The sequence below is a fragment of the Temnothorax longispinosus genome, chromosome 9 (genome assembly GCF_030848805.1).
Source record: "Temnothorax longispinosus isolate EJ_2023e chromosome 9, Tlon_JGU_v1, whole genome shotgun sequence".
Lineage (NCBI taxonomy): Eukaryota > Metazoa > Arthropoda > Insecta > Hymenoptera > Formicidae > Temnothorax > Temnothorax longispinosus.
In genome coordinates, this window is record NC_092366.1 from 10155359 (window position 1) to 10177226 (window position 21868).

General features: G+C 43.8%; 1 long non-coding RNA gene and 1 pseudogene across 1 annotated transcript; one reads left to right on the forward strand and one right to left on the reverse strand.

The window, feature by feature from the left end:
* Positions 1 to 17652: 17652 nt before the first annotated feature.
* On the reverse strand, positions 17653 to 19542 carry LOC139819402 (uncharacterized; annotated as a pseudogene).
* Positions 19543 to 19636: 94 nt separating this feature from the next.
* On the forward strand, positions 19637 to 21687 carry LOC139819019 (uncharacterized). Its single transcript, XR_011733576.1, has 4 exons — positions 19637 to 20300; positions 20413 to 20475; positions 20959 to 21103; positions 21392 to 21687. It is a non-coding gene; the product is annotated as an uncharacterized lncRNA (long non-coding RNA).
* The last annotated feature ends 181 nt before the right edge of the window (positions 21688 to 21868 follow it).

The window sequence follows — 21868 nt, forward strand, 5'->3', positions numbered from 1 at the left end:
ACCTCCCAGAATAAAGTACCGACAGACGGGGCATACGTAATCGGATTTTTATCAACTTTGTCTGGCCCATAATTATAAGCTCGGCGACACCACGCGCCAAAAGGGGCCTTAATCTCAGACAGAGTTGATGAAGATCTTTATTGCATCAAGCGAGCTTTCTAAAATTGCTCGTACGATGTTTCCGACAAGCAGAGATAAAAAGCCTAGGACGTGCCTGTAAATACACGTGGCGGAAGTTTCTGTTTGCGTTTAAGATTGAGAGGTATGCATCGACTGTCGACATACAAACAGAGTCGCGAGATAAATAAGAACCCCAATAAAAGAGAAATCGGCGATAGCCGAAAAATAAAATGAGTCACTGGAAGAATTGGTGGGTTGCACCCCCGATAAGACAGTGGGGGCCTTACGAGACGACTCACCAATGGAAAACCGAAAAAATCGATAACCGTCTCTAGCTTTCTAGGATAGGTAAAAACTTAAGAATCTACCTCTTGGGTGAGAAACATCTCGCCCAATAAGAAATCTTTTAAATAATAATTAGAAACATCCCGCCAACCAGAAATCCTTTAAACGAAAACCAGACACATCCCACACGAAATCCACCCCTTCCATCCTTTGAACCTTCCTATATAAATCGCGACATCACAGGACTCGCCCGCAGAAAAATTTTCTCAGTCTCCCAAGCTTAAATTTAGTCTACATATTGTTGCGTCTACCTATTATAATCGTGATCTCACTCGTTTCGAGTCACAATTCCACGTTTAGAATCAGTGCAAGAGATCCGACGAACCATCAGTCGCCCCGACTCACCCACCGACGAGGCCAACGTCCATTTCGGAGAGAATTCCAACGTTCAAAAATTCATCAAAGTAGTAAGTCGTATACACACTCCTTCTTATTACCTTTATTTTTCTTGTGTTCGGAAAGTCTCTCGGGTACATGCTCCTTCAAACCCTCCAGCCCCTTTTGATTTCTCATTACTTCCGAATTAGCTGATTTATCGGCGGACTCGGAGTAATCTCTTTTCCCTATTACTTCCGAATTAGCTGGTTTATCGGCGGATTCGGAGTAATCTCTTTTCCCTATTACTTCAGAGTTAGCTGATTTATCGGTGGACTCGGAGTAATCTCTTTTCTCTATTACTTCCGAATTAGCTGATTTATCGGCGGACTCGGAGTAATATCTTTTCCCTACCCTAGTGGAAATGTGCTCAAGGGTATAAAAAAAAGGGAAGATACCCATGAGCACAAATGGGACATTTACCCATAAACATATCCACTTGAGTATCTCCTCATGGATATCTCCTTATAGGTATCTGCTCATGGGTATCTCCTCATAGGTATGTTCCCACAATACATATAACTAAGGATACAAATAAACTAAGGAATATTCTTTTTAAGTTTAAGTTTATTATATATCGTATCTTTGTTTAAGAGTAATACAACTCAAAACTTAATTTTTGAGTTATTACTATAAATTGTATAAGAATAAATTAGGTAAACATTATCAAGCAGCAAAAGTAAATTTATATAACATTAAAGAAATTGTTAAACTTATTTATATATAAAACTCAAAAGAAGGATATGTCAAAATTGTCATAACAAAAAGATGACTTTTTAAGGTTTGTAAAATAAAAACGACAAAAATAAAATTTGAATCATGTTAAATACTGTTTGATACCGTTTAATTAGCTATAATAATTTTTCGTCAGATTTAAAAACATAGTTTTTCTTCTTTTTTAAATTAATTTTGTAACTTTTCAAAGTGCGATAAGTATCACGAATTGTACTTTTCTACACGTACGAGCGTATACCTATGTACATGTATATAGATATGTATCTGTACATATGTAAGATAATATGTAATAGAGGCTTATCTTTTAAAGAAGAAACATTGTATTTAAATGGCAATGGCTAAAAACGATATTTATTTGTTGGAAGCGATTGATATTTGTTGATACTATAAACTTATTATAGTATAAATGTATTATTATAGCATAAATAACTTATTATATAATAAATCGATAATCCTGCAAAACTTACTGACACGTGTAGACGTGTTTAAGACATCGGAGAATTCAATATGGTCTGGTTCTGCATCTAATGAGCTCTCTAATTCATATTTTCCCAAAATTGCAATATCTGTATTGGAACAAATTAGTAGTTCGTAAGGTACACTGCCGTTATTAAATTGAACTGTTTTAGGTGGACGAGCTTGTACGCCGTCGAAATGAATAATCTATTATAAAACAATTTAATGTAATAATTTGTTAATAATTATGTGACATATATATATATATATATATATATATATATATATGTATGTATATATGTATATATACAGGGTAAAGAGAAACTATAGGTACAAACTTCTAGGGATGGTAGAAGGAATTGAAGCAAACATTTTTTGCTTATAAAGTAGTAGTCGGAAATGCTTCCTTTTTGCTTTATAGACACTGAATAAAGAATAGAATCATAAATTACCCACTAAAAAATAACTGCGTTTAAGTAAAATAAAACGTACGTTTTGATATAGCCGTTTTGTGTTCCAATTGTCACCCTTTATCCAGTGTCTATAAAGCTAAAAGGAAGCATTTCCGACTACTACTTTATAAGCAAAAAAGTTTGTTTCAATCTCCTCTACCATCCCTAGTTTGTACCTATAGTTTTTTTTCACCCTGTATATTTTGTCACGGCTTTTTGCACTCCCGGACCGCGCCGGGACGTGTGCCAGATCAAAAGGGGAAGAGGAGAGAAAGGTGACAGGCCTCTCCGACGATTCCCTCGCACCTCCGACACTCCACAAAACGATTTTGCTGTTGGGCGCCAGACGCGTAAATTTGCGTCCGCGAAATCGCAAAAGAAAACCAAACGAGACGCCAGACGAAATGTGTGGATGTGCGAGGAATCGGCTAGCTCGACCTAAGGGCTGGGGCGGTGATGAAGGGTGGCGCGATATCCGGCGGGGTGACGCACAATAAATAAGGCTACGAACTCAAGCGATTAACAATTCAAAAAAATAACATTTATTTCTTAGTAACTCGCGGGTGAAACAATAAATGCCGATTCGGTTTCAGTCAATCGAACAAATCAAATGGTCAATCACGCGGGCGTCAGAAATGAAACAACGAAGTATTCCGGTATCGTATAGCCAACGCGCAGAATGCGCTGTGATTAGGTCAAAGAAATACAGTAGAATGAAACGTATAAGTAATATGGAACATCGGTAGTAAACACGAAATAATCATGGAAATAAAACATATGGTCTCACAGGAAAGATCGCGAGAGGACGGTACGTCACGCTCGGAGCGCGTGAACGCAACGCCTGGAGTTGCACGAGAATTCTGTCGCCAATTATCTTAAGCCTAACGCAAGTAGGAATCGTGGCGCGAGCCACGTCTCAACGTAATGAGGACCGAGCTCAATGCAATAACGCGCGATAAATTTCGGTGCAATCGCAAGGAGACGCGGAATATTATAACTAACGCGAAAATACGGACTTACTCTAACGCGAGAAATAACCAAGAGTAACGCAAGTCATTCGGGGGAATACAATACTCTGTCTTCAGTGATTTTCGTAACGCGCAGAATACTGGAACGCACGCGGGGCAACATATATATGCAAAATTACCGCGAGCAATAATAACACGCAATCACGACGGCACTGAGCCTATCGCGAGAATGGAGTAAATCACGCGAATAACGTTCTCTCGCCAGCACGACTACTTCTTACACGCAATTACCGAAACAACGCATCCGAACATAACTATCCTAACACGCATAATTTTCTACGGCAATTAGCCCACACAAACGGCAGGTTAACGCGATTGATGGGCCGACGCGGACGACATTCCAACATAAGTAATGTTTGGTAATTCGATACGCCGTGAACACTGTATGCGCGAGACGCAACCACGAGCGCGGACATTACACGAAAACGGACTCGCATTACCGGATTTCACCACGAATCTATCGCGATCTCCAGAGGCTCGCTATCACGTCTTTATCCCAATTCCGCGGCCACGATACCATCCCGAGGCCCTTCGCTCTCGCTGTCGATCGCCATTCGATACTCGGTTTCAAGGAACCGTACGCGTGTCGCGAAATTTCAAACGCTTTTCCCGAACGAGAGCGCACACCGGAGGGCGGCGTCATGGCTTTACATGTCGGTATCAAGTACTTGCGGGCAACCTCACCGATGCGATGCCTTCTCTTCGGGCTCCTCGCCGTCACCTCGTGCCAACAGTCGTCGCAGGACGAAACGAATACCCGACTCGGGGCGGCTATCGCGAATCTTAAGGAAACTTTCAATCGTGTTCGGACTCGCCGACGGACGACCAGACTCTGGTCACCAGAGAGTGTCTCGCTAAATCCGCTCGATTGCGGAATCGATGTGGCACCTCCTTCCGCAGGGGCGCGCCGACCAATCGGGAGCGAGCTTGCAAGCTCGCGCAATATTTTAACGCAGGATCGTCGTAAGGTGGATCCTTCGGGGGCGCGCAACGGTCCCTCGGCGGCGTAGCGACTCTTCCAATTTGTCCCTGGACAGCGGACTGTACTTCGTTCTAGCCGGTGTGCCTCCGGTTTGACCTCGGGGCGATGATCAGTCACCCCGCGGGTCAGTATTTCGTGGAGGCAGATTGCTGAGGCCGCGTTTTCCCCAGGCGCCTGGGGCCCCGCTATCGGCGGCCTTGTCCATCGCTGCCTCACGCGTCGCACGCCTGCCGCGTTGTTCTCGCCGCCCGGGATCCCAGTGGTTTCCGCTTTTGCCCTTGCCACCTCTCCTTGGTCCTTGGTCCTCCCGGACCCTTCCGCTAGGTGTATTCCCTCAAAGATTCGTCGTGGTGGGGTGAGGCATCGCGCGTATACGATTTGTTGCGAGCGCGCAATGATTAGGTAATTCGATAGGTAGCGACAGAAGTCGAATATGATTTCCACCGAAACTCCTGACGATTGCATCGGACGAACGATCATCCGATGCAAGTCGACACCGGAACCCGGAGCGCGGATTCCGGAGCGACCGAAATCGCTGACGCGAAGGCCATCGCGAGGCGTCGGCAACGAGAATTCCGCGCTAACTCGGAAGCCCCGAGTTAGCAACAAGACTCGGTCGCAAGACTATAAAAGACCGCCGAATTGGCATGCCAGTCAGTCGGTCGAAGAACAGCTAGCAGTCGCGTCGAAACACCTACGATTCCCTGAAAACGAACCGCAAGGCGGGAACTCAACAAGAAGAGACAACTCGTGTAGAACAAGCCCATTTATTCAATAAAGATATAAATTGGAAATCGGACGTGTTGATTCACTCCTTTCTCGCTCGCAAGCGGAACTCGATCCCCTTAGCCGATACCCGGCTAACAATTTGGTGGCAGCGGTGGGATTGTTTCAGCCATCTTGCGAGGAAGGACCAGCCCACATCGCCATCTCACGTCTGAAACAGACCAAGTTCAATTAATAAGGGAGGCAACGCATCCCGGAAAGGAAAAGTCAGATAAGACGCGAGCTAAGAGACGGTAGCAGCCGCGAGTGCAGAAGTGACACCTGAGACGGCCACGACCTACCGCACGGCATCACCGGCCCGAGCGACGACGCAGGGACACAGCGAAGCAGCATAGCAGCGCAACAGGGACGCAGCGACGACAGGGACGCAGCCAAGCAGCGAAGCGGCCCGACGACCAGGCGATGCAGACAGGCAGCAACATGCGATTCGCGGCGATATTGTAAGTGCGAAAATTATTATATCCGCGAGCGCTAAGTAGATGTCGGACGACCCGAACCGACAGACGCCCGTCCGACAAACGTCGTTCGTCCATAGCGAGTCCGCGCACCGCGCTTCGCGTAATCTAGTTAACCCGGTGAGTGCGACGCGATCCAAAAGCGAAGGGTTAAACCGGCCCGCTGAAAGCGAAGGGGTGAACCGGCCCGCTGAAAGCGAAGGGTTAGACCGGCCCGCTGAGCAAGACGGATTAGATCAAGTTCGACAAAATTTAGATTCGCGTTTTGCCGAGGAAGAGACGCCCGTACTATCTCCAAACGTTGTCATAGAACGCGAGTTTCCGTTCGACGAAGTAGACGTAAGCGTAACAGGCGAACGCGAACACCGCGATAATAATACAGAGCGACCGACTCCGACTGACTCACTGACAGACGTCTCCGACGTCACGCCAAGCCACGTGCCACAACGAGGAGAATTTTCCCTCACTTCATACGACACCGACGTATTTGATCCTAACGGGGAGGACTATACGCCTAAAGCTCTCAAAATGAGTCAGACAGGAAACGCGACTCCAAGCCAAGAGAACCGCGAGGAAAATCCGGACCCATCTAGAGTGTCCGAACAGGCCGCCACCGAAATGGCGCAAAATGGGCCGCCCGCCAGGCGACCTCAGGCCCCAGAGCCGACGCGATCCGAGTTGAGAGCCCAGGACGTTGTAATTACCGATTTAATTAATCTAATGCGCGACATGCAAGAACGCATGGACCGCATCGAGGCTACGGAATTTGACCGATCAGCCGAACTCCTTCGCGCTTTTCGCGAATTGCGGAACCGCGTAGGCCGGATGGAATCCGCCCCATACGATTCCGACGCGCGAGACCGTCGCGTGCACAGCCAAGGCCCGCTGGATATCACATACGGACGAACGCGTAGCGACGTCCGGAACCAACCGGGTCTAGTTACCGGGTACCTCAGCCTTAAAGAAGCGCGAGCAATGATACCCGAGATCAATGGAGATTCGCGAGAACGCGTCCGAGAGTTCATAAACGCTAGCACGTACGCTATGAAAAATATACAGCCGACCAACGAGTCAATGCTACTCGAAGCTATTCTTTGTACGAAATTTAAAGGGAAGGCTATGACAGATTTCGACACGCGCGATATCCGCGATTTTGATCAATTAAAGCGCGAACTCGAGACAGAATATTTAGGAAAACGCTGCACGACGCACTTGCAGCTGGAATTTAATTCGCTAGCGCAAAAGCCCGGCGAAAGCGCACAAGAATTCGGTAGGCGCGTCGAGAAATTAGCGCGCGAATTGTATGAAGCAATGGAAGAGGGTAAAGGCCACACGCAAGAACAGCAGAAGGCCATCCTTGAAAACATAAAAACTCAAGCGCTGCATAATTTTCAGATCGGATTGCACGACGATATAAAGCTGTTAGTAAGAGCGCAGCGATACGCAAGTTTGCAAGAAGCAATAACCGGCGCCAGCGCGGAGGAAAAGGTTAGAGGCCCCTCCCCGCGGGGCGCGCAAGCAACGGCAAAAAATAAATACCCCGCCGCGAATACGCGAGGCGCGGGAAATACCGTAGGACAATGTCACAAGTGCGGAAAGAACGGTCATTACGCGCGAGATTGCCGTACGGGCCGACAAGTAAACAGATACGCGTTACCGAAACCCGAGAAGCCTAGCGGCATTAACACGATAGAGTGTTCATATTGTAAAAAGGCAGGGCATAAGCGCGACGAATGCTGGTCGTTAAACGGGCGACCAAAACCCGAGCGACCGCGCCGAACGAAAACGGAAGCAGTTAAGAAAACGCCCGTGAGTACTGTCAGAAAGACAAGGACACAAGAATCTAGCGAGGAAACATCCTCTCGCAGCAGCAGCGAGGAGGATGAGAAGCCTAAAAGGAATAAGGCGCGCGCCGCCGAGACATATCGTGTTGCACAGATAAGCAAGAAGCACGAGGAAGGCCCGCTAGACTTAGTGACGCTGCCCGTACAGGAGGCAGAGAAAGGAGAAATGGACCTGTTATTAGATTCAGGCGCAACACTCACGTTAATAAAAGTGGGAAATTTGAAAGCGAAAGCGATGGTGAAGGAAGAACGGTTAGCGCTAATCGGCGTGACCGGACACCAGATTCACACGATAGGGAAGATAAAAGCCACTGTGAATCTCGGAGATAAAAAAATTCGCCACACGATGTACGTGGTGAAAGATAATTTTCCCATGGAATATGAAGGCATTTTAGGAAACGACTTCCTCTCAAAACACAAAGCGGATATTTCAAATTCGAAAAAGCGATTAAAAATCGGCTCAGCTTCCTTTAAGCTCCGACCTTTTCGCAAGGTAAAACTTCCGCCACATAGCGAAACAATCGTGGAAGCCGTCACCGATCATAATCGTGTCGGCATTGTGCGGAGCGGCGAACCCGCCCCAGGGGTCTTTATCGGGCATTGCCTAGTGCAGCCCGTCGAATTTAAATGTCCGATTAGCGTATTGAATGTGACGGACAAGCCCGTGGAGATACTCACTCCACATGTAACTTTAGAAGACCTGCCGCCGCCCGACACCGCGGACGTTCTCTCGTTACGCTCGAGCGACGAGCGCGAGACCATCGCCGAACGACAAAAGAAAGTACGCGAGCAAGTACCGCTCGATCACTTGAACGCCGAAGAGCGAGCAGCCGTAGAACAAATTTGCGATGACTACTTTGATGTGTTCTATATAGACGGCGACCATTTAAGCGCGACTACCGCAATAGAGCACGAGATAAATATCCGGCCAGGTAGCGCGCCCGTGAATGTGAAACCATATCGGTTACCCGAGAAGCATAAGGCCGAAGTGAAAAAGCAAATAGAAAAAAAGCTCGAAGACGGCATAATCAGCCCGAGCACGAGTCACTGGAACGCACCGATAATAGTCGTTCTTAAAAAACCGGACGCATCCGGAAAAATGCAATTTCGCGTGGTTATTGATTTTCGGAAAATGAATGATCTCACCATGGGAGATTCTTTCCCCATGCCGAACATAACCGACATTTTAGACCAATTAGGTAACGCGAAATACTTTACCGTTTTAGATTTGGCTTCGGGGTATCACCAAATCCCCATGCATAAAGACCACAAAGGCAAAACAGCCTTCTCCACTCCGGATGGGCACTTTGAATTTAATCGCATGCCTTTTGGTCTGAAAAACGCACCGGCAGCATTTCAGCGGCTAATGTACGCGGTGCTGGCCGGCCTGCTAGGGCTGAGATGTTTCGTGTATATCGACGACATCGTCATATACGGGGCGACGCTAACGGAACATATCAGAAGAATAATAGACGTGCTACTCAGGCTTCGAAAATACAACTTAAAGTTGAAACCGAGCAAATGTGCATTTCTACGTAAAGAAGTCGTGTACCTGGGTCACGTGATTTCGGAAAACGGAATCTCGCCGGACCCGTCGAAATTAATAGCTGTCAAAGAGTTTCCGACTCCTAAAAAACTGAAAGACATTCAGTCGTTCATAGGCCTAGCCGGGTACTACCGAAAATTCATCGAAAATTTTTCGAAACTAGCCAAGCCACTGACCAAGCTCACTAGGAAAGGGGAAAAATTTATTTGGTCAATAGAGCAGCAAAACGCGTTTGAATTATTAAAGGAAAAATTAACAACCGCGCCGGTGTTAAATTATCCCGACTTTAATAAGGAATTTATCGTGACGACAGACGCGTCAGATTTCGCTATAGGAGCTATCCTCTCACAGGGAGTAGTCGGCCAAGACCGACCGATAGCGTACGCCAGCCGCGTATTATGCAAAGCGGAACAGAATTATAATACGACGGAGAAAGAACTGCTAGCCATCGTGTGGGCAGTCAAGCATTTTCGCCCCTATCTTTATGGCGTTAGATTTAAAATAATAACCGATCACAAACCATTGATCTGGTTATTCAATGTTACCGACCCCGGTTCAAGATTAATTAGATGGAGGCTTAAATTAGAGGAGTATGATTACGAAATCATACACAAGGCAGGGAAGAGCAACCTAAACGCCGACGCATTGAGCCGTAACCCGATAACAGAGGCGTCAGCTGTGCATACGATACAGCAAGAAGAAGAAGATGCGCCCCGAGAATACTCGGAGGAGGAAAAGAAACAGATACTATACGAGTATCACGACTCGCCTATCGGAGGGCACCAAGGAGTCACACGCACTTTAGACCGAATCCGACTACAACACGATTGGAAAGGTATAACAAAAGATGTCGAGACTTACATCGGCAGATGCGAATACTGCCAGAAAAATAAACTAAGCAGAAAAACGAAGATGCCAATGGTCATCACGGACACGCCGGAACGACCATTTGAAAAATGCGCTCTCGACATCGTCGGTCCGTTAACAATTACAAATCAAGGAAACAAATACATTCTGACGTTTCAGGATAATTTAACGAAATTTAGTAAGGCGATACCGATCGAAAATCAGGAAGCCAGAACCATCGCCAAAGAATTCGTAACAAAAATCGTGTTAGAACACGGAATTCCGGAGAAAATTCTCACGGATCAGGGCACGAACTTTACAAGCGAAATGTTCAAAAATACGTGCAAATTATTGAAAATCGAGAAGATTCAAACAACGGCGTATCACCCTGAGAGTAATGGGGCACTAGAGAGATCGCATCGTACTCTCGCCGAATACTTGAGACATTATATAAATCAAGATCAAACTGACTGGGACGAATGGCTTCCTTATGCGATGTTTACATACAATACGACACCACACTCTACTACAGGCTTCACGCCTTTCGAATTGGTCTACGGGCACCGACCTGACCTACCGACGGCCTTAACAAAACCGCCGAAATTGACATATTCATATGAAGATTATGCAAAAGAACTACGAGAACGGATCCGTGCAGCGAATCAAATCGCGAAAGAAAACACGAAAGATGAAAAAGCAAAATCAAAATAACAATACGATAAAAAAAGCAAAAAGGCAACCTTCAAAGTAGGCGATAAAGTACTACTTTATGACGAAACAATACGACGAGGCCGCTCAAAGAAGCTCGACTCGCAATGGGTAGGACCGTATGTAATTTTGGAAAAGCACAACGACGTAAATTACACAATCAAAATTAAACGGAAGACGCTACGTGTTCACGCGAACCGATTGAAAGCGTTAGTCGAAGAATAAAAAGCACACGGGTAAAGCAAAAGAAAAAAAAAAAAAAAAAAAGAGAGAAATTTAACAAGTACTCACCTAGTGGTTAAAATTCGTCGAAAACCACGGGTGACCTCCCGCGCTCCCGTGTTCACATTCACAAATACCCGCAGGGGGGACACTTCCTCCCGAATCGCCTCGATATATGAAGGAGGCGGAAGGGCGCGGGAAGCCTGAGCCACCCGCATGTCCTGCTGAATCGCATCCTCATAGGGCGGAGGCGGCGAGTCAGGCGATTCAGGCTCTGCAACCTGGGCTCGAGGAGCTCGAGCTACTTCCAGCCAATACGTGCGTAGGCACGCATCGCACGTCGAAGGCGCGAAATATCTATCGCATCTAAAGCACCTCATTTTTTTTTATTTTATTATATGCACTTCACAATTCAAACATTAAGTACCACTCGAAAGGCAGCAGTGGACTAACGCGAAACGCGCTACTTGAAAGAAACGACTCTCGCTGACGGATTAAGTCAGCATAAAGTAAAAGATAAGTAGAATATCTCCAAGAACTTATTCATATTACAGGCTAACTATCATCCTACACCTCGCAAATGAAACAAAATCAGAGCAACTACCGTACGAGATGATAACGTTCACTGCCGAGCCCGGCATATATTACGAAAAAATCGAACAACTATTAGTATTAAACGCTATTTTGAATGACCTCACGACAGACATAAACGACATTACAGACTACCTGACTCACGCAAATCACAATATTTTATTAACGCGCGCACTCCCGATCGAAAAAATAATCATAGAACTAAGAGAAGCGACCGCACACATAGACAGGAGATTGAATTTTCCATTCAAAATACAAGCCGAAAACTGGAATTCTATCCAAAAGTACCTAAATGTAAACGCGTATTAGGATAACTCGAACATATACACTATTCTTCTGTGCCCATTGATAGCGTACCCAACATACGAAATTATAAGACATCACACCTGTACCAATACACAATGACCATAATGTTTTCACACTCCTAGAACCTTCTCACACCCTATTAGGAATAAATCGAGAAAATCACAATTATATAATTCTAAAAGAAAGCGATTTAAATGAATGTACGCGAGATAATACCAAATTCACTTGCGCCCAAAATCTCCCTGTCTATTTTATAACTCCGAATGCGCCGACCGAAGTACAACTCTATGTAAAAACGTCTAGATATATGGAAAGCCGAAAACAGCGTCACATAATTTCAAATGTAACACTCTGGATTGCAGTATCCGAACCGCAGACATGGTTATTTTCCACTCCAAGAACAACCGATAAAGTTTTACCAGGATTACCAGAAAATAAAGTAAAAATAGAAAGAACCGGAAAAATTACATTACGCGACAGTTGCAAACTAAACACACCGGATATGTATTTAGAGACCCAAAACCGAGTATATAATAAAAACGTAAAAATATATTTACCAGAGTTTAATGCAACAGGCTCAGTAGAAAAAAGCATAACAATAAACAATAAAGTAGATTCTGATAAAGAAATACATTTAGAACAGATAATCAAAGACCCGACAGAATTAGTAAAATTAAGTATGAGTTTAGAAGAGATAAAAAAAGAAGTGGAAAATAACCAACCAAGCATATTATATACCCTATAGGCTCCACGACCATAATTGTAATAATAATAAGCATCATAATCATAGTCATTTATGTAATAAAGAGAAAAAGGGACCACTAAAAAATTTTTCTTTGTAATACCAACAATAACGTAAGAAATATAAAAAAAACTTAGATTGTAACCCCTCAAGGGAAAGAAAAACGCACATAAATAAACGAAAAACTACGTTTTTCTTTTTCCGCGGGGGGAGGGATGTTGCGAGCGCGCAATGATTAGGTAATTCGATAGGTAGCGACAGAAGTCGAATATGATTTCCACCGAAACTCCTGACGATTGCATCGGACGAACGATCATCCGATGCAAGTCGACACCGGAACCCGGAGCGCGGATTCCGGAGCGACCGAAATCGCTGACGCGAAGGCCATCGCGAGGCGTCGGCAACGAGAATTCCGCGCTAACTCGGAAGCCCCGAGTTAGCAACAAGACTCGGTCGCAAGACTATAAAAGACCGCCGAATTGGCATGCCAGTCAGTCAGTCGAAGAACAGCTAGCAGTCGCGTCGAAACACCTACGATTCCCTGAAAACGAACCGCAAGGCGGGAACTCAACAAGAAGAGACAACTCGTGTAGAACAAGCCCATTTATTCAATAAAGATATAAATTGGAAATCGGACGTGTTGATTCACTCCTTTCTCGCTCGCAAGCGGAACTCGATCCCCTTAGCCGATACCCGGCTAACAGATTACATAAAAATAAAACAATAGTCAAAACGCGGAAATGATATAAATTTTTGGCCTCTGGAGATCTCGTCGTCGCCTCTCTGGCTCGTTCCTGGGCGCAAATTTCCGCGCCTTGTGATGGCGGCGGAGCGCTGCCACGAAGCGGCGGGCCGCAACATCACAATGTATATTATGTATGTATGTATAAACATATACATGCATGCACGTATATACATATACGTATTGTCACGACTTTTTGCACTCCCGGACCGCTCTGGGACGTGTGCCGGATCAAAAAAACTTAGGAGAGCGGGATGGTTGGCCTCTCCAGTGATTTCCTCGCACCTCCGATACTCCACGAAATGTTCCGAATGTTGGGCGCCAGACGCGTACATTCGCGTCCACGAAATCGCGAAAACCTAAACGAGACGCAAAACGAAGTGTGGAGGTGCGTGGAATAGGCTAGCTTGACCTAATCACGGGCGGGGTTAATGAAGGGCAGCGCGATATTCGGCGGGGTGACACGTTAATTTCATACTCAGTCAGATAACAAAGAAAATAACATTTATTGAGTACTGGTTGTCGAGAAAATAACAACGTTTATCCATCCGACTTCGATCAAACACAAGATAAATTCGATAAATAAATCAAGAATAGCAGGTGGCGGGGTGTCTGGATTCATCTAACAGAAATAATATTAAGGCGGACGCGAGACACCCACGGAGTATTAATTGAGTCTCTAATAAACACGCTGAAGGCGCTATTCTCAAACAATTAATAATTCGAGTCGAAAACCGTACGAAAACTCTGTCGCAATGATATCTTAACCTAACGCGAGCGATTCTGCTCGGGCGCAACGGGGAGGCGCCGAGTCATTTAACCAGGCAAAGAATACGATAACTAACGCAAAATACTGGATTAATGCGGTTCTCCAATGAGGCGGAATACCGGTCAACGCGAAATACTAAAGTCGCGATATCGCTAATAACCACGGAACGCCATGAAGAACTACGCAAGTAACATCTAAACGCAGGAAACGTGGGAACGCCGGTAATTTCTTAACGCGAGTACAAGTCTAACATAATTAATCAATCGGCGGGAACGACATTCGACCGCAATTAACAATGCCATCGACGTCCCAACGCAAAATTCGAGGTGGTCGCGAGCAGGGACGCCATAGGACGTACGCAAGTAATACCGGACGCAACGTTTCTCAACGCGAGAGCACAATTATCAACCCGTAATAACGAGATCCGAACACAAATCGACACGCTACACCGACGCTCGAACACAAGAATTTCCCGACGCGAAGAAACGGTAACGCAATTGACGAAATACCGGCCCGTAGGCGGCCGTACCCCAAGGTCGCGAGGACAACGCAATATACTCGCGACATCGAACTCATTAACGCCTATCGCGACCTCCAGGGATTCGCCATAACGCTTGTACCACGGTTCCGCGGCCACGATACCATCCCGAGGCCCTTCGCTCTCGTTATCGATCGCGAAATTACACTCAATCTTGACATGCGTTATCCCGAGCGAGAGCGTGCACCGGAGGGCGGTGTCGTGGCTTTACATATCGCGATTTACGGGCAACCTCACCGGTGATACGCCTCCTCCTGGGCTCCTCGCCGTCACCTTCCACCAACGATCCTCGATCCGCCAGACAACGATCGAAATACCCGACTCGGGGTGGCTATCGCGTATCTTATTCCAACGGATTATCTCGCCGACGGACGACCAGAGAGTGAAACGCTAAACCCGCTCGATTGCGGAATCGATACGGTACCTGTTGTGATGGAACCAAGAATATTAGATGAGACTTTATTATATATCGTCTTTATTCTCGACTTCTGTACATTTTGGTCGCCATAACAGATCTGGCTAACAACAGACAGAATCCGGAATCGGTAGTGCCACCCTTAAGCTCTGGCGTAACGCCATCTATTCACTAGGGGAATCGAGTATAAAATTTGCGCGGCTTATATAAACTAAAAATCACAATAATTCTCCCACGCTAAAAGGAAAATAGTAAAAAAATAAGCAATTAATTGAACGAAATTATCGCAATAAAAAAAAACATTAATTGAACGACTTATTTACTCAGAACGTAATCACGCAAATGTGAAGGTAATCGATGCGGTCGTTGTGATCGCCTAATTGGTGGAGGATCCGGTATCGTTCTTGTTTGGTCTTCCGGTGCGTTTTCAGGGGTATCTTCGCGTGGTGTAGTCTCTGGAGCATTCCCCGGAAATTCCATGTAGTGACCCAAATCGTTAGACAAGCTTCTTTCTGGATTTACTTCTTCTCCTCCTTTGGTGTCAGGTGCAAATCTGACTACCTTTTTCTTAACTTCAGTACTACGTAGCTGGTCAATATGTCTCTTGAAAATATACCCATCATCAAGCTTGATAAGGTAATGGAGCTGCCCAAACTTTTTGATTATTGTACCAAACTTCCATGCAGGTTTTAAGTTCGTGTAGTATCGTGCCTGTACCCTCTCTCCCACTGATAAGCTGCGGGTACCAGGAATTTTCTGATGGTTTATGACATTCTTGAGTGGTTTGAGGGCATCTAATTTAATACGAATAGTACGATGGAGATAAAGTTCTGCTGGAGATTTCCCGCATGCAAGTGGCGTGGCTCTGTATCTAAACAGAATTTCCCGGACCTTTTGATTTATTGTAAGAGGTTCATCTCGCATTGATTTAAGGCGCTGCTTCAGTGTCTGGACGTTCCTTTCGGCGAGTCCGTTTGTGGCAGGATGTCCTGGGGCTATTAACTTCTGGAAGATACCGCATTCTTGGCAAAATTGTTTGAATGTTTCACTGACGAATATTGTTGCGTTATCAGAAACCATAACTTTAGGAAACCCATGGATTGAGAAGATGTCTTTCAATAGTTCGATGGTCTTCCTTGATGTTGGGGCATCTTTGACGATTTGAATTTCCGCCCACCTGGAACGAGCATCTATTACGATTAAAAAATAATTATTTTCGAATGGACCTGCGTAATCTATATGAATACGATCCCAATTAAATGTCGGTTCTTCCCAATGGTGTAACGGAGCTTTCGCAGGGCTGGTTCTTATTTCTGCACAATTTTGACAGGATTTCACTATCCGTTCGATGTCCCGATCAATTCCTTTCCAAATACAGTAGCGCCGTGCAAGTTGTTTCATCTTTGTAATACCAACATGCGTTTTGTGTAATTCTTCGAGAACTGTTGGCTGTAGTGCTTTAGGAATGACTACCCGTTGACCCTTAAATAATATTCCTGCTTCAAGTGTATATTCGCATGTGTCAGTAGGTTCTTTATTAAGTAAGTCTTTCTTGATTTTTGAGAGGGCTTCATCCTTGTCTGTTTCTTGAGCAATATCTTTAGCAGTAATTTTTTCAGATGAAATTTCAAAAATAGTTGCATAGCACAGTTGGTAAACTTCTTCATTGATGGCAATATCAGTCGAATAATACTGTCGATCTACTGGAGCTCTGGATAAACAATCTACGTTGACATTTTCAGATCCTTTTTTATATTCAACTTCGTAATCGAATCCTGATAGAAATGATGCATAACGTAGCAATCGAGCTGAAGTCATCGCTGGTAGTTTGTTATTCTGATGGAAAATTCTAGTGAGTGGTCGATTATCAGTCACCAGTTTGAACTTCCGGCCAAACACGTACATGAAGAAATGGTTGACTGCAAACACGATTGCAAGAGCTTCGCGGTCAAGTTGGCTATAGTTCTTTTCCGCTGGTGTTAACGATCTAGATGCAAATGCAATCGGTTTTTCAATGCCATTGATAATGTGTGACAGAACTCCCGCGATGCCTGTAGGGCTAGCATCACATGTTACAATTAATGGAAGCTCTGGATTATACGGCGTTAATACTCGGTCATTTAAGAGTTCATTTTTAAGTTTCAGCCATGCATTTTCACAAGCATTTGTCCATCTAAATTTTGAATCCTTTTGCAGTAATTTCCTTAATGGATGTGTAATTGTTGATACATCTGGAATAAATCTTGAATAGTACGTGACCATACCTAGGAAACGGCGAATTCCATCAATGTTGGATGGTCTTGGCATGTTGACGATGGCTTCGACTTTCTTCGGAGACTTTAATATTTTGTTAAACCCAATGGTATGTCCAAGGTATTCGATTTCTTGTTGGAAAAATGAACATTTTTGTCGATTAAGATGTAAGTCATATTCCTTTAGGCGTTGTAGACAGGCATATAAGTTTTGTTGACATTCTTCTTTGGTGGCTCCATGGACAATAACGTCATCGAAATATCTCTTCGTTTTCTTGAGGCCGGTCAGAACTTGTTCCATAAATTGATCGAATTCCGCGGGGGCCGTTTTGATGCCAAATGAGAGTCTGTTCATCTTATACGTGCCCCGATGCGTCGTAATAATCTGGATTCTGCTACTCTCTTCGTCGACCCGTAGATGCAGATAAGCTTTGTGTAAATCGAGACGACAAAAATAACGTGATCCTCGGAGGCTGTTGAATATTTCATCGGTTCGTTGAATCGGATGATTATTAGAAATTATTCTCTGGTTAACCCCAATTTTATAGTCTACGCATAAGCGAACGCCACCATCCGCCTTTGGAATGACTACTAGGGGTGATCCCCAATCGCTTAAAGCTACTTTTGTTATAATGCCAGCCGCTTCGAGATTGTCAAGCTCTTTTTCAACTTTTCCCCGTAATGCGTAGGGTACTTCTCTTGCCTTGTGGAAAACAGGTTTTGTTCCTTCCCGTAATTGGAGTGAAACTTTAAAATCTGGTACACAGCCTATCCTTTCTTCAAAAATTTCAGGAAATTGATTAATGATTTCTTCGATGTTGTTGATTGTTTGAATTTGAGGCCTATCGATGCTAGTTATCCCTACTTCTTTATCGATTTCCTGGAGATTGATACCTAGATGGCGAATCCACGTTCGTCCTAGAAGCGGTGACAGTTTATCCGGAACAATGTACATTTTCTCACGTGATACTTTATTTTTATATCGAACTTCGACTTCAATTTCTCCATCTGGAAGAAACACGTTCTGTGTATATGATCGAAAGGCAATATTTGATTTTTGAGGTTTAGTATTTAATTTAAGCTTTTCAAAATCTTTTCGCGGAAGTAACGTAAATCCTGCTCCAGAGTCGACTTCAAAAACCTGTGGACGTCCTTCAATAGCGACTGTGGCAAAATATTTCTTGGAATTACTGGGCTCTGTACGTTGGCTTCCGAAGATGTCGACAATATGGTTGATTCCATAGGTTGATACATCATTAGTTGATTCCGTATTATCTATAGCTTTATTTGTATTATTATTACTATTAAGGAGTGAACGTATACATACTTTAGAAAGATGACCGGTTTTATCACATGCAGTACATTTTAGAGATGCTTTTATTCGACAATTCCTTGCAATATGATTATTGTTTCCACAGCGTAGACATAGTCCTTCAATGCCAAGTTGCCTGTAATCAATTTTTGATTTAGATCTGGGTCGATAATTCTTTTGCCTATAGGGACTCTTTGAATAGTTCCTTTGATTCGATGTTGCATTATCACGTCTAGACTTTCGCTGTTGCTTTGTTACTTTATTAACATCTTCAGCGCGGTTTGAATTTGAAGACGGTTGATTCTTTGCCAGTTCACGACTGTCGATTTTCGACGCTTCTAATGCAAGGGCTTTTTCTACGATATCTTTGAATGTAGGAGCATCAGATTGAAGCAACTGTTCACGGATGGCGTTATCCCTTATACCTCTGATAAATTGAGCACGTAGAAAAATTTCTACAATCGAGATTCTACATTGACATGGTGAGACAAAGTCGCAGTCACCGATGTCTTGACGCAGAAGAGCTATATATTCAGCCAAGGATTGATTTTCATTTTGATAAATTGAAAGAAATCGATGCTGTGCAACCAAAATATTCTTCCTGGGACATAAATGCTTTTCTAGAACTTCTATTATATTATTGTATTCTAGCATAGTAGGTGTTTGAGGTGCAACCAATGCTGCTAGTGTATTATAATGTGTCGCACCGATAGAATTAAGAAGCATTTTTGCACAGAGTACCTTATCTGTAGAAATACCTTTCATTTGTAAGTAATTTTCAAATCGTTGACGGTAATACTTGAAGCTTTCTTTCTTGGCGTCGAAATTTTCAAATGCTGGTAGAAGAGCGGCGTTGATTGCAGGTTGAATTGCTTGTTGTCGACTCCTTTCTTGTTGAGGCACTAATTGATTAATCAACTGCTGTTGGTTTTAATTCATTACGTTGATTATGTGTTGAAACTGTGTTGCGTCCATTTTGAGATCTGTTTTTTATTATCTTTATGATACGTTATGTAGACGAATTGTTTTCCTCGTCGCCAATAGTACCCCTTCCTGAAAGGCGCGCGAGCCAATCGGGCGCGAGCTTGCAAGCCCGCGGTGTCCCGGCGCAGTGCTGTCGATACGAGATCCTTCGGGGGCGAGCAACGGTCCCTCGGCGGCGTGCGACTCCTCAAATTTTTGTCCTTAGCGGCGGACGGAACTTCGCTCGTGCCGGTGTGCCTCCGGTTTGACCCTGGGGCGGTGGCCAGCCACCCCGTGGGTCGGTGTTTTGTGGAGATCATTTGCTGAAACCGGGTGTTTACCCAAGCACTTGGGGCCCCGCTATCGGCGGCCTCGTCCGTCGTTGCCGCACGTGCCGCCCGCCTGCCGCGTTGCTCTCGCCAGCCCGCGATCTCTGCTGCTTCCGCGTTTGCCACCCCTCCTTGGTAATCGATCGTCCTTGATTTCCTTCGCCAAGTACTCCCTCGAAGGTTTGCCGTGGGGTGGGTGAGGTGCCGCGCGTATTACATCGCATAAAAACAAAAGAAGGTAATCAGAATGCGAAAACGCGATTAATTACGACCCCTGGAGATCTCGTCGTTGCCTCCCTGGTCCGTCCCTGGGCGCGAAATTCCGCGCCTTGTGACGGCGGCGGGGCGCCGCGACGGTGCGGCGAGCCGCAACGTCACAGTATACATATAAATATATAATATATAATATATATACGTATGTACGTATGGACGTATGTATATGTACGTATATAATAAAACGTTTATTTCTTTTCTGCATTTTACTTTTCTTCTAATTCGATTTTTATACTAATAAAATAATATTTAATATTATTCTTAATAAATTCTTTTTCAGTTCTTAGCAGTGACAATCTCATTGGCAAGTATCGCACTTGCCGACAACCTCGTTCGGCCCTCGGTACGTATGTCGGCCATTCTCAATTTTTGGTAAATGCTCATTATTCTATTACTTGATCTAGGAAAATGGTATAAGTATAATGTTTCATTAACTTAACATTCGCAATATTTTATTTATGTTACTCATTTCATTGAAAATTTAAATTTTATTTAATTTTATATTTTAAATGTAATATTTACCCTGGTAGGAGTATACGTCAAATGACGTCTTAATAACGTCTTAATGACGTCTATAGACGTCATTAGACGTCATTAAGACGTCTTTAGACGTTATTCTCCTATTTGGGTTAATTTGAAATATTTATATATGTAACACCTAGAAATTTGCCTTACGGGACAAATATGTACGTCACTGTATTATTGACAAACAGCTTTCCTTGGAGTTAATTATATAACACAATGTGCTGCTGATATTTGTTGTGTTTTTCTACACGAATTGATCATATAAGTTACTGAATACTTCATAAGAATGATATTTCTCCAGATGGTATACAACCAAAGGAAAATATCGGATCCTACAAGCAAATCAACTAAAGAGATTATTGCACATGACAATGTGTGTGTCAAGCATAAGCATCCTACAATCATCGACTTGTTACTTCAAGAAAGCGAGCTTACTGATAATACTGGTAAATATTTAAAATATATACCTATTTCTTAATAAATTATAAAAATAAATAGTTTACGAGGTATTTTAGACTTTATTTTGGTACATTTTGACATAAAATATTAAATATCTCAAATATTAAAAAACTATTTATTTTTTGATGATTCTACCTTAATACTTTTATATGTAGAATAATTAGAAGAATCATATTACGTAAAAAAAATTGTACAATTTAATTTAAGAAAAGATAAGAAATTTAAGATTTCGATAATCTTCATGTGACCTTATAATGTAAACTGTTCAATTGCAGATAAGTGGGTGGAGAACCATCAGATCATGAATGATTATGTTATAAGAAAACGACGATTTTTTTGTATTAAATTGGATTGTTCAGGCGTATGATCTGCTGTGGAAGGGGTTTTATCCAAACACAAAATGGTGCGGACCAGGAACCGGTCCACTGGATAACATGATTTGGGATCCAATTGGCAAGAAGATATGTGTTGTAGACAACACGACCATTGTCCTGATTGGATTCCACCAAAAAGTACCAAATATAACTTATACAATCCATCACAGTATGTGATATCGCACTGCGATTGCGATAGAGAATTTCGCCAATGTTTGCGATCCCTTAATTCCTGGGCCGGTGCTTGGATAGGTGTTGGTTACTTCGGTTATATTGGCATGAATTGCTTCATATTTGAACTATTTGAAGAACCGTAAGTTACAGGAAATCACAAATTTTACAATATGGATTTCTTGCTCAAATATTTTTCAATTAAAA